The sequence below is a fragment of the Amia ocellicauda genome, chromosome 15 (assembly GCF_036373705.1).
Source record: "Amia ocellicauda isolate fAmiCal2 chromosome 15, fAmiCal2.hap1, whole genome shotgun sequence".
Classification (NCBI taxonomy): Eukaryota; Metazoa; Chordata; class Actinopteri; order Amiiformes; family Amiidae; genus Amia; species Amia ocellicauda.
Window position 1 is genome coordinate 3963277 of NC_089864.1, and position 15024 is coordinate 3978300.

The following is a 15024-nucleotide window of genomic DNA, read 5'->3' on the forward strand; positions in this document are numbered from 1 at the left end:
TTAAAATTTTGAATGTTTTTATCTGTAAAATGTAAAATACGTTCACCTAATAAACAGTATTTCTTGCACAACCCCTCCGTCTGCGCAGACACCCCGCCGCACCTGCGCACACCTTCCCTTCACATGCAGTGAGCACCGCGGGTCACACGGGGGCAGCCAAGCACCGCAGCATCCAACACCGCACTGTGTTAAACTCCGACACGCACAATGCCTAGAGAAAGTACACCCCCTGGAACGTTTTTTACATTGCGTTGTCAGTGCCTCCACTTCTAATCACAGTGCAGGTAAATGAGTTTTTTTTCTACACATCATACTCCACATTGGTAAGGGAAATATATATATATATATATATATACACTCACCTAAAGGATTATTAGGAACACCTGTTCAATTTCTCATTAATGCAATTATCTAATCAACCAATCACATGGCAGTTGCTTCAATGCATTTAGGGGTGTGGTCCTGGTCAAGACAATCTCCTGAACTCCAAACTAAATGTCTGAATGGGAAAGAAAGGTGATTTAAGCAATTTTGAGCGTGGCATGGTTGTTGGTGCCAGACGGGCCGGTCTGAGTATTTCACAATCTGCTCAGTTACTGGGATTTTCACGCACAATCATTTCTAGGGTTTACAAAGAATGGTGTGAAAAGGGAAAAACATCCAGTATGCGGCAGTCCTGTGGGCGAAAATGCCTTGTTGATGCTAGAGGTCAGAGGAGAATGGGCCGACTGATTCAAGCTGATAGAAGAGCAACTTTGACTGAAATAACCACTCGTTACAACCGAGGTATGCAGCAAAGCATTTGTGAAGCCACAACACGTACAACCTTGAGGCGGATGGGCTACAACAGCAGAAGACCCCACCGGGTACCACTCATCTCCACTACAAATAGGAAAAAGAGGCTACAATTTGCACAAGCTCACCAAAATTGGACAGTTGAAGACTGGACAAATGTTGCCTGGTCTGATGAGTCTCGATTTCTGTTGAGACATTCAGATGGTAGAGTCAGAATGTGGCGTAAACAGAATGAGAACATGGATCCATCATGCCTTGTTATCACTGTGCAGGCTGGTGGTGGTGGTGTAATGGTGTGGGGGATGTTTTCTTGGCACACTTTAGGCCCCTTAGTGCCAATTGGGCATCGTTTAAATGCCACGGCCTACCTGAGCATTGTTTCTGACCATGTCCATCCTTTTATGACCACCATGTATCCATCCTCTGATGGCTACTTCCAGCAGGATAATGCACCATGTCACAAAGGTCGAATCATTTCAAATTGGTTTCTTGAACATGACAATGAGTTCACTGTACTAAACTGGCCCCCACAGTCACCAGATCTCAACCCAATAGAGCATCTTTGGGATGTGGTGGAACGGGAGCTTCGTGCCCTGGATGTGCATCCCACAAATCTCCATCAACTGCAAGATGCTATCCTATCAATATGGGCCAACATTTCTAAAGAATGCTTTCAGCACCTTGTTGAATCAATGCCATGTAGAATTAAGGCAGTTCTGAAGGCGAAAGGGGGTCAAACACAGTATTAGTATGGTGTTCCTAATAATCCTTTAGGTGAGTGTATAAATATAGTAGTGTGCAAAAGCTTTAGGCAGGTGTGAAAAATGCTGTAAAGTAAGAATGCTTTCAAAAATAGACATGTTAATAGATTATATGTATCAATGAACTAAATGCAAAGTGAGTGAACAGAAGAAAAATCTATATCAAATCCATATTTGGTGTGACCACCCTTTGCCTTCAAAACAGAATCAATTCTTCTAGGTTCACTTGCACACAGTCAGGCATTTTGTAGGCATATAGTCAGGTGTCTGATTAAACAATTATACCAAACAGGCACTAATGATCATCAATTCAATACGTAGGTTGAAACACAATCATTAACTAAAACAGAAACAGCTGTGCAGGAGGAAAAAACTGGGTGAGGAACAGTCAAACTCAGCTAACAAGGTGAGGTTGCTGAAGACAGTTTACTGTCAAAAGACATACACCATGGCAAGACTGAGCACAGCAACAAGACACAAGGTAGTTGTACTGCATCAGCAAGGTCTCTCCCAGGCAGACATTTCAAGCCAGACAGGGGTTTCCAGATGTGCTGTCCAAGCTCTTTTGAAGAAGCACAAAGAAACAGGCAACGTTGAGGACCGTAGACGCAGTGGTCGTCCAAGGAAACTTACTGCAGCAGATGAAAGACACATCATGCTTACTTCCCTCCACAATCTGAAGATGTCCAGCAGTGCCATCAGCTCAGAATTGGCAGAAAACACTGGGACCCTGGTACACCCATCTACTGTCCGGAAAAGCTACACCTCTGACGTGGCAACAAGGCCAAGTGACTCAACTATGCACAAAAACACAGGAACTGAGGTGCAGAAAGATGGCAGCAGGTGCTCTGGACTAATGAGTCAAATTTGAAATATTTGGCTGTAGCAGAAGGCAGTTTGTTCACCGAAGGGCTGGAGAGCGGTACACGAATGAGTGTCTGCAGGCAACAGTGAAGCATGGTGGAGGTTCCTTGCAAGTTTGGTGCTGCATTTCTCCAAATGGAGTTGAGGATTTGATCAGAATGAATGGTCTCCTCAATGTGGAGAAGTACAGGCAGATACTTATCCATCATGCAATATCATCAGGGAGGCATCTGATTGGCCCCAAATTTATTCGGCAGCATGATAACGACCCCAAACATACAGCGGCAGTCATGAAGAACTATCTTCAGCTTAAAGAAGAACAAGGAGCCCTGATCTCAACATCATCAAGTCTGTCTGGGATTACATGAAGAGAGAGTAGCAACTGAGGCTGCCTAAATCCACAGAAGAACTGTGGTTAGTTCTCCAAGATGTTTAGGCCAGCCTACCTGCCGAGTTCCTTCAAAAACTGTGTGCAAGTATACCTAGACGAATTGATCCTGTTTTGAAGGCAAAGGGTGTCACACAAATATTGATTTGATGTAGATTTTTCTTCTGTTCACTCACTTTGCATTTAGTTCATTGATAAATATAATCTATTAACATGTCTATTTTTGAAAGCATTCTTACTTTACAGCATTTTTCAGACCTGCCTAAAGCTTTTGCAAAGTACTGTATGTGTGTGTATATATATATATATATATATATATATATATATATATATATATATATATATATATATACAGTGAGGGAAAAAAGTATTTGATCCCCTGCTGATTTTGTACGTTTGCCCACTGACAAAGAAATGATCAGTCTATAATTTTAATGGTCGGTGTATTTTATCAGTGAGAGACAGAATAACAAATAAATCCAGAAAAATGCATATCAAAAAAAGTTATAAATTGATTTGCATGTTAATGAGGGAAATAAGTATTTGACCCCTTCGACTTAGTACTTGGTGGCAAAACCCTTGCTGGCAATCAAAGAGGTCAGACATTTCTTGTAGTTGGCCACCAGGTTTGCACACATCTCAGGAGGGATTTTGTCCCACTCCTCTTTGCAGATCCTCTCCAAGTCATTCAGGTTTCGAGGCTGACGTTTGGCAACTCGAACCTTCAGCTCCCTCCACAGATTTTCTATGGGATTAAGGTCTGGAGACTGGCTAGGCCACTCCAGGACCTTAATGTGCTTCTTCTTGAGCCACTCCTTTGTTGCCTTGGCTGTGTGTTTTGGGTCATTGTCATGCTGGAATACCCATCCACGACCCATTTTCAATGCCCTGGCTGAGGGAAGGAGGTTCTCACCCAAGATTTGACGGTACATGGCCCCGTCCATCGTCCTTTGGATGCGGTGCAGTTGTCCTGTCCCCTTAGCAGAAAAACACCCCCAAAGCATAATGTTTCCACCTCCATGTTTGACGGTGGGGATGGTGTTCTTGGGGTCATTCCTCCTCCTCCAAACACGGCGAGTTGAGTTGATGCCAAAGAGCTCGATTTTGGTCTCATCTGACCACAACACTTTCACCCAGTTCTCCTCTGAATCATTCAGATGTTCATTGGCAAACTTCAGACGGGCCTGTACATGTGCTTTCTTGAGCAGGGGGACCTTGCAGGTGCTGCAGGATTTCAGTCCTTCACGGCGTAGTGTGTTACCAATTGTTTTCTTGGTGACTATGGTCCCAGCTGCCTTGAGATCATTAACAAGATCCTCCCGTGTAGTTCTGGGCTGATTCCTCACCGTTCTCATGATCTTTGAAACTCCACGAGGTGAGATCTTGCATGGAGCCCCAGACCGAGGGAGACTGACAGTTATTTTGTGTTTCTTCCATTTGCGAATAATCGCACCAACTGTTGTCACCTTCTCACCAAGCTGCTTGGTGATGGTCTTGTAGCTCATTCCAGTCTTGTGTAGGTCTATAATCTTGTCCCTGACATCCTTGGACAGCTCTTTGGTCTTGGCCATGGTGGAGAGTTTGGAATCTGATTGATTGATTGCTTCTGTGGACAGGTGTCTTTTATACAGGTAACGAGCTGAGATTAGAAGCACTCCCTTTAAGAGAGTGCTCCTAATCTCAGCTCGTTACCTGTATAGGGTATCATATTGATAGGGGATCAAATACTTATTTCCCTCATTAACATGCAAATCAATTTATAACTTTTTTGAAATGCGTTTTTCTGGATTTTTTTGTTGTTATTCTGTCTCTCACTGTTAAAATACACCTACCATTAAAATTATAGACTGATCATTTCTTTGTCAGTGGGCAAACGTACAAAATCAGCAGGGGATCAAATACTTTTTTCCCTCACTGTATATATATTTCCCTTACCAATGTGGAGTATGATGTGTAGAAAAAAAATGTAAAATGTAAAAAATGTTCCAGGGGGTGTAGACTTTCTCATTGTGTGTGTCAGAGTTTAACACAGTGCGTTGTTGGTGTAGCTAATTGATAAATATAATCTATTAACATGTCTATTTTTCAAAGCATTCTTACTTTACAGCATTTTTTCACACCTGCCTAAAACTTTTGCACAGTACTGTGTATTAAAAAGAAAATACTGAAATATCATAGTTGGGTAAGTCTCCCGAGTAAATATTTGTTGGAATTACAGCTGTGAGTCTGTTGGGATCGGTTTCTACCTACTTTCCAGACCTAGATTTGGCAATATTTGACCGTTCGTCTTTACAAAACTGCTCAAGCTCTGTCGAGTCCCTTGGGGAGTGATGATGTGTGTGTGTGTGTGTGTGTGTGTGTGTGTGTGTGGTCTAGTCTACCAGCCTCCCTAACCTCTGCTCTTCCCCTTCCCTCCCCAACCAAGTCAGGCCACAGATTTACAGTTGGATTGAGGTTGGGGCTCTGATTGGGTGACTCACGGTAATTTACCTTCTTGTTCATTAGCTACTCGTGTGGTTCTGGCTGTGGAGTAAAAGCCAGTTGTTCTCCCCGGGTCTGTGCCGTCTGGCCCATCGACTGTGGGCTTAATTTCACACGAACACAAATCTTAAAAAGTGGGTCAGTGGCTGGTGTGCTGGTGGGAAGGGGTTCTAATATTCATTCACTGGTGTTTAATTGCAAAGGGTGACCTTTAAAACCTCCAAGTGTTTATTCAGAACAAGGGACTTTTTGTTTTTTCTCTTACACTCCGTAGAACACAGACAACTACACTTCTGTTTTTCTGATAACTTGCTTCTCTTCTCCTGTCCTCTCCCTCTCTCTCTGCCTGTCTGTCTGTGTGTCTATCAGACTGTGTCTCTCTATTTCTTAGAAGCGAGGGAGGCTCTACAGAGAAACAGACGATAAACCACAGAGAAAAACAACAGAGAAGAAAAATGCAGGGAACAAAACCAACAGCGGAGAAATCCCCTGCTCTACCTGAACACCCACAACAAACACACACACCTCCCACCTCCATCTCAGCCTCCCCCTCTCCCTCCCTCCATCCTTCTTTCCCCCTCACCTGCATCTCTCTCTCTTCCTCGCTACCTGCCTCCTCTGCCTCCTGAAACACCCCCCCTCACCCCACTTCTCTCACTCTGCCGCTCACAACACTCCAGTCACTCTGTCACTCCAGTCAGTCTGTAAAATCCCTTTTTCATAATGCGCCAATGGTAGCATCCAATACATCAGTATCTCTCTCTCTCTCTCGCTCCCATCAAACCCCATCACAAGTGGTAACAGTGATACATGATCATCAGGGGCTGTCTCTTACATCACCCCCTACTGCCCACCTCCACCACCACAGACACATGACAGACTGACACACACACACACACACACACACACACACACACACACACACACTTCTAATCACAGAGAGACACGCAATGACAGACACACACTTTTACACTCAAAAAGACACACTACAGATAGAGACACCAGTGCTAGACAGACACACACACAGACACACCAGTCCTAGACGGACACTCACTTAGATACACACTTACTCTCTCTCTTGTTCACAGACGCACAGAGAACCACACTGACACACTGTGTGTGTGTGTGTGTGTGTGTGTGTGTGTGTGTGTGTGTGTGTGTCAGTCTGTCTGTCTGTCTGTCAGGGTGTGTGTGTGTGTCAGTCTGTCTGTCTGTGATTGAGTGTGTGCATGTGTGTCAGTTTGATGTGCTGTTAACCTACATTGATTGTCACACCAATGAACGCTAGCTGTGGGACTTTCTGCATTTCAATGAGAATTCACAAAAGAGAGAGGGAGTGATGACCCACAAACCCTTTTCACAACCCACCGCTCTCCTGACCTTTTCTCTCCTTTCCCCCAATCTCTGACGCATTCACACACACACCTCCACCGCAAACACACCCCTCTCACTCTTTTTCCTACCCTTTTCTTCCCTCTCTCTCCGTTTTTCTGAAGAGCGAGGACGGTGCGAGGAAAGCGACAATAACGTAGGCAAACCAAAACCGCATCTCTCCCTCTCCATCTCTCTCACCCCAAACACGGTCTAATTACATTAAAGAAGGGGTTGTGTCATCACTGTTCAGAGCAGTTTAGACCAGACAGAGCCTAGAGCTGCATCACAATCTGCGGGAGTCTCTGTGTGTGAAGCCATGATGGGTGGGGTTTTCAGTTGTTGTCGGCATTGTTGTCGCTGCTGTCGTTGTTTATCTTGTTAAATGTACCGCTGCACAACACCGAGCACCAAAGGGAACAGACACTAACACCTCAATTCCCCTCTGGCCTGTGACACGTGGTCAGTGGTGCTCTGTGTTATTATTAGCAGTACAGAGCCCCGCCTCCCTCTCTCTCCCTCCCTCTGTCCGACTTTCCAATCAGAGGTGCTTTGCTGTCTCAGGGTTGAGGGGCACAGGCAGTGTGACCAGCAAGAGTGTTGTGCTTTGCTCAGCTGGGTTGCATTGTGTTGCATTGTGCTGTGCTGTGCTGTATTGTGTTGTATTGTGCTGTATTGTATTATTTTGTATTGTGTTGCATTGTGTTGTGCTGTGCTGTACTGTGCTAGAGTGGCAGTTGTGTGTTTCCTATCACAGTCACCCTGACTTCCCTGAAACCCTGCAGGTGGGGGGGGGGGGCAGGGGAATCCCTTCAGTTGCTGTGAGGATGCTCTGCACCAGATAACACAGTGAGTACTGTACTGACACAGCACTCGCTCAGTGAGGGTGCATGTGAAAGCATGTGCACCATACTATACTATACTATACTATACTATACTATACTATACTATACTATGCTGTACTATGCTTTGCTATTACTATACTATATTGTACTATACTATACTATCCTGTACTTTACTGTACTATACTATTATATACTTTACTATACTATACTATGCTGTACTATGCTTTACAATTCTATACTTTACTATGCTGTACTATACTTTACTATATTATACTATACCATGCTATACTATACTACACTATGCTGTACTATACAATACTATACTATTCTATGCTTCACTATACTCTACTCTACTCTACTATACTATGCTGTACTATGCTTTACTATACTATACTATACTATACTATACTATTCTATGCTTTACTATACTATATTATGCTGTACTATACTATACTATACTATACTTTACTATGATGTACTATGCTTGATTGTTCTGTCATGCCATGCTATCCCAACACTGTGAAATGTCATAGCATATTATACCGCACTAGACTACCCTATTGTGTGCTATGCCACAGTGCACGATACACTGAGCAGCTGTCTTCCTTCAGGTCCTCACTGTGCAGCCCAAGACTGGTCAGTTTGCAGGGACATTCAGGACAGACTCTTTCACAGGAGAATACCCCAGCTCCCCACCTCCCTCCTGTGCCTACCACAGTGTCTTTACTGTAAAACCTGTGCGCTGTCTCTCTCTCTCACCTCACACTCTCCCTGAGCCAGGGCTGCACAAACCACATGAAGAATCAGCACAGGAACCGTGCACTCCTGAAATGACTGTCAGGCAGTGTGTTGGGCTCCTTTTCATACAGAGCTGCATGGCAATACTGTGTTAGGTGTTGGATGAGTCACTCAGCACCCCCCCTCCATATTCTCCATCGCTCGCATGCTCGATCTCTCTCTCTATATATATATATATTATTCTTAACTGCTGATTTTGGAAAATATAAAATACATGATGGAAATAAGTGTTACCCAGTACTGTGGCTGTCTCCTCAGGGTTAAAGCATGCATTTGAGCTCAGCGCCTTGATACACAACGGGGAAACAAACTGAGTCTTTTTAAATCTTTTAAAAAATGCTATATCTGTAACATTGTTGTTATTCTATGTGATGAAAAAAATATTGCAAAGATGAACCTCGCCATATATTCACCATCAATACACACAATACACACTGAAATATACACTCACCTAAAGGATTATTAGGAACACCTGTTCAGTTTCTCATTAATGCAATTATCTAACCAACCAATCACATGGCAGTTGCTTCAATGCATTTAGGGGTGTGGTCCTGGTCAAGACAATCTCCTGAACTCCAAACTGAATGTCTGAATGGGAAAGAAAGGTGATTTAAGCAATTTTGAGCGTGGCATGGTTGTTGGTGCCAGACGGGCCGGTCTGAGTATTTCACAATCTGCTCAGTTACTGGGATTTTCACGCACAACCATTTCTAGGGTTTACAAAGAATGCTGTGAAAAGGGAAAAACATCCAGTATGCGGCAGTGCTGTGGGCGAAAATGCCTTGTTGATGCTAGAGGTCAGAGGAGAATGGGCCGACTGATTCAAGCTGATAGAAGAGCAACTTTGACTGAAATAACCACTCGTTACAACCGAGGTATGCAGCAAAGCATTTGTGAAGCCACAACACGTACAACCTTGAGGCGGATGGGCTACAACAGCAGAAGACCCCACCGGGTACCACTCATCTCCACTACAAATAGGAAAAAGAGGCTACAATTTGCACAAGCTCACCAAAATTGGACAGTTGAAGACTGGAAAAATGTTGCCTGGTCTGATGAGTCTCGATTTCTGTTGAGACATTCAGATGGTAGAGTCAGAATTTGGCGTAAACAGAATGAGAACATGGATCCATCATGCCTTGTTACCACTGTGCAGGCTGGTGGTGGTGGTGTAATGGTGTGGGGGATGTTTTCTTGGCGCACTTTAGGCCCCTTAGTGCCAATTGGGCATCGTTTAAATGCCACGGCCTACCTGAGCATTGTTTCTGACCTTGTCCATCCCTTTACGACCACCATGTACCCATCCTCTGATGGCTACTTCCAGCAGGATAATGCACCATGTCACAAAGGTCGAATCATTTCAAATTGGTTTCTTGAACATGACAATGAGTTCACTGTACTAAACTGTCCCCCACAGTCACCAGATCTCAACCCAATAGAGCATCTTTGGGATGTGGTGGAACAGGAGCTTCGTGCCCTGGATGTGCATCCCACGAATCTCCATCAACTGCAAGATGCTATCCTATCAATATGGGCCAACATTTCTAAAGAATGCTTTCAGCACCTTGTTGAATCAATGCCACGTAGAATTAAGGCAGTTCTGAAGGCGAAAGGGGGTCAAACACAGTATTAGTATGGTGTTCCTAATAATCCTTTAGGTGAGTGTATTTCACACACATTCCATATAGTTGCAAGTTTAAAAGGGTCCAGTTTTGGCAAGGATCATGCTTTACTAAGAACTATGACAAATATATGTGTCTGATCTGTATGGGTGAAACACACAACAACAGTAAAAAGATGTGACAATGTGATAAGTCCAAACAAACCATAATCAATTAAAATCTGCATGACGAGGCTTAGATCATCCAGAGTTTGAGCAATTTTAGTGCTAATTAGGAGCAAGTTACGTTTTTTAAATTTAAAACTTAGACACAATGCAGATGGTTCCTTATTTTAACTCAACGGAGTCAATCGTAAACCAACCGCAGACCTTCATTGTGGGCAGTGCATTGGTACACAGGAGGAAGTGCTTACTTCATTTCTAGGTGACCTCATGCCTTTCCCTTTAGTGTCTGTAGTTTTCAAGAGGGAGAGGGATAAAGAGGGAGAGAGAGAGAGAGAGAGAGAGAGAAGGAACACAGTTATCAGTACTAATTTATTAAATACCAACTGCAGAGACAATGCGAGAGACAGAGAGAGGAAAACGAATAGTTATTAGTCCCTAATAGTTATAAGCACACACAATAGGAGCACAGGAGACAGAGAGAGAGAGGAGACAAAAGAGGAAACTTTGAACTCTTAGCTCACTGCCTCAGTTGAGATAATAAAAACACTGACTTCACCGGGGAAAACTAATTGTTACAGCGGTCAGTAAACTTCCCTGGCCATGCGCTGAATTCCCCTGCCTCTGCGGCCGGCCTCCTCTCAGCCGCTCGCAGCGAAACCTAAACTTCCCAAGAGAGGTGAGTGAAAACGAGGAGCTTCCCCATTCCACTCTGTCGCCATGCTTTCAGATATCACTTCCCCTTTCATCTCTGTGTGTGACTCCATGGAGGGCTGCTTTTTCAGGCTGTTATTTTTTCCAACACAGAAATTCCCTGGAGAGATACAGACACTCGAGATAGTGTTGGCTTCAATCTGGGCCCTATACTATAATCCAGACCATGCTGGTTCCTGTCTGGGCTCTCATAGATGCTACTACTACTTGTTACCACTTCTACTATTACTACTGCGACTGCTAATACTAATAAACTGTGGAAACCAGTCAGGCAGTCAGTGTGTCTGAATCAGCTATCACACCCTCATCCCACACACCTCTCTCCTTCTGTGACAGTTAAAAAAGCCAGGGAGGGAGAGACGGAGTGAGAGAAGACGAAGGGACACACGCCCAGTCTGAGTCTGTGCACCTGTGTTGTCAAGCAGAGGGACTTTCTCGCAGGAGCGGTTCCTGTGAAGCAGCTGGGTGTCTCTCACTCTGTTTCTTAAAAACGGGCCGCTGTCCTGCGTCCTGCCTGAAAATCCCCCGTGCTTCTCTGTACCAGATAATTCACACCTCTGTTTTCCCCTCTGTCTTGCTTTCTCTCAATCTCTGTGCATTGCTTACATTCTCTCCTTTCCTGCCCCCCCTCTCCCTACAAAGGTGAGAGTAGAACAATAGAATAGTAATATAGTGTAGTGCAGGGTAGTGCAGTAAAGAACTGAATAGCTTCCACTGACTTTGCTGAGTCTTAACATACGTTTCAGAGACAGAACACCTCTGGGATTATCTTCTCTGGCCGTACTGCACTAGAATCCATGGCAAACTGTACTCTGCTGTGGGATGGAAGAAAGAAGAACTGTACTGTACTATACTGCACTATTATGCACTGCACTGCACAACAACTACACTGTACTGCACTGCAATACACATCAAATATACTGTACTATATTAAACTATATACTATAACTATACAGTGCATAACAACTAAAATGTGCTATACTATATTTCACTGCACAACACAACATCTATACTACACTATACTAAATTGCACAATAACTATACTATGCTACACTGCACAACACAACAATACAGTATACTGCACTGTTCTATAGTGCACTACACTAGAGTATACTGCACTGCACTGCTCTACTACATTACACAACAGCCTATTAAACATCATTTTGTACCTTTTGCCCCCATTGGTCTCCTAATATTGCCATGTGTGGTAGCAAAGGCGGCCAAGCTGCAGTCAGGGTCACCACTCTGTAATCCAGAATATGTGTGTGTTTGTCTGTGGAGTGTAGGTCAGTGTGTCATTGTGTCAGAGTGACGAAGCTCCATGTGTCAAGGTATCACGGAGGGAGTGAGGGCCTAGAGCGTCGTGGGGGTGGGAGTAGAGGTTATCGTAGTAGAAACTGATAAAGCGAGAAAGAGTGTGAGCGAGAGTGTGAAACTGAGAGAGGAGAAGAGCGGTGACTGGCCTCACCTGGGGAAGGACAAGCGGCAGGGTGTGAACAGAGTTCTACATGGGACAGTGCTGTGAATGACAACGTGTGTGTGTGTGTGTATGTGTGTGTGCGTGCATGTGTTTGTGTGTGTGTGTGTGTGTGTGTGTGTGTTTGTGTGTTCATGTGTGTGTGCATGCATGCGTGCATGTGTGTGTGTGTGCGTGTGCGTGTGCGTGAGAGAGAGAGAGATTGAATACAAGGGTTGCCACCAAACCCACTATAAAGACACCACCATCTCCTACAGGAACTGACATCATGGGACTCACCGAGAACAATGAGAGAGAGACACAGAGAGAGACTATTATGTAGTTGTTATTACTATTTGTATTGATATTCTTACTGATACTATTCACATGGTTTTTAGCAATTGTCATTATTGCTTTGGCAAAACATTTACTGGTCATGCCAATAAACCATTTGAATCTGAGAGAATGAGAGAGTGATGGGACGATTGCAGAGGAGTCTTCAGCTCTGGTCTCTCTGTGTCTCTGTGTGTCTGTCTATCAGTGTCTGTGTCTCAGGACGTGACCTAGACCTCCATGGAAAGCTGGTTGAGATACAGGAAGGCCCGAAGTCAGACCTCTCAGAGACACAGCACTGAGCCAGAGCACACACTCACTGCGCCCACAGCACCCCTGAACAGGAAAGTCCCTGCACTCCCCCACACACACACACATACACTGATAAACACAGAGATAAACACACATACACACACAATGATACATATAGAGACAAACACACACACACTGATCAACACAGAGACAAACACACACTGATAAATACAGGGAGTGATCAAACAAATCCACAAACATACACATGCTGAAAACACAATAACCCACTAACCGACATTGACATTCAGACACACACTGAAAAAGTTTACACAGCGACACACACACACACACACACACACACACACACACACACACATTGACAAGCTTTACACAGAGACAAAAATCCACAATGACAAAAACAAACTGAACATTTCTACACAAACACACTGAAAAAGTCTGCAGAGACACAAATCCAGAATGACACAGTGACACAATGACACTGGCTCTCCAAACTGGGTTGCACACCAACAGCAAACAATACTCTGACTCACTTTTCCAGTCTTCTTGATGAAGAGCCAGATTTAGTTTTCACAATAAAATAATGCTAAGAAAATTCCCTTTATTAAAAGCCTGGGGCCTCCCCATAAAACGATGTTTCTCCGGATCTGAGCTCTGTATAGGCCTCACATCTTAGAATTCATCTTCAGATACACTACATCATCAAAAGTATGTGGACACCACCTCGTTGTAGATTTCATTCCATTAATATGGAGTTGGTCCCCCCTTTACTGCAATAACAGCCTCCACTCTTCTGGGAAGGTTTTCACTAGATGTTGGAACACTAGATGTTGCTTCCATTCAGCCACAAGAGCATCAGTGAGCTCGGGCACTGATGTTGGGCTTTCAGGCCTGGCTCACTGTCGGCGTTCCAGTTCATACCAAAGGTGTTCGATGGGCTTTAGATCAGGGCTCTGTGCAGGCCAGTCACATTCTTCCTCACCAATCTCGACAAACCATTTCTGTATGGACCTCACTTTGTGCATGGGGGCATTGTCATGCTGAGACAGGAAAGGGCCTCTCCAAACTGTTGCCACAAAGTTGGAAGCATAATACATCTAGAATGTCATTGTGTGCTGTAGCTTTAAGATTTCCATTCAGTGGAACAAAGGGGCCGAGGCCGAACCATGAAAAACAGCCCCAGACCATTATTACTCCTCCACCAAACTTAACAGCTGTCACTATGCACTCGGGCAGTATCCACTCATTAGAAAGGGTGTCCACATACTTTTGACCATGTAGTGTAAAAATAAACACACCGAGACACAGAGTCGCACTCTGATAAACACAGAGACTGAGAGTATACTTTCTACTACACCTGTACATCTGCATAAAGACACTTCCCTTGTGTGACAACATAAACAATAGGGTGTTAAGATCTGTAGTTCATCACAGTACAAATGCATCACAACAGCCACGGTCACAGCAGGCCATGACAGATTTACTGTGGGAAATATGTGGTGCTACAGCAGTGTAGTGAAACACAACACTGTGGCTGCCATAGAATAATAGGTTGATTTAGGACATATGGTCACACTCACGCTCACTCGCACACACACATGCACTGAACAGGAAGTGGGCTGCGAGGTTGTACTTTTTGCAAGGTGAGAAAGAAAGAGAGTGACAGAACAATAGGTGAGGGAGAAAGATCGGGATGAGTAAGTAAAACCCAACAAAAAGGTACAAAGGTGAATTCCACTACTCTCCACTCGAGAAATAACAAGTATAGAGAGAGAGAGCCAGAGAGAGAGAGAGAGAGAGGTAGGTAAATCCCCATTATTACCAATAAACCACCTTCTCACCCACACATTCACACAGAATTACTGACATTATTATTGTTATAATTTAATACTGTTATTATCACTATTATTGTTGTTGATAATGCTTTCTGTAAGTATTATTGTTATTAGTTTATCTGTAAAAGATGTGGTAGTAGCAGTGATAGTAGCAGCAGTAGTTGTTGCATTAATACTAGCTGTAGTACTAGTGCTGTTAGTAGCAGTAGCATTTTAGTATCTGCAGTAGAGTTAGCAGTAGCTGCTCTAGTAATAGCATTGTAGTAGCTGGAGTACTAGTGTCAGGAGTAGTGTTATTTGTAGCTGTAGTAGCAGTACCATTGGTAATAG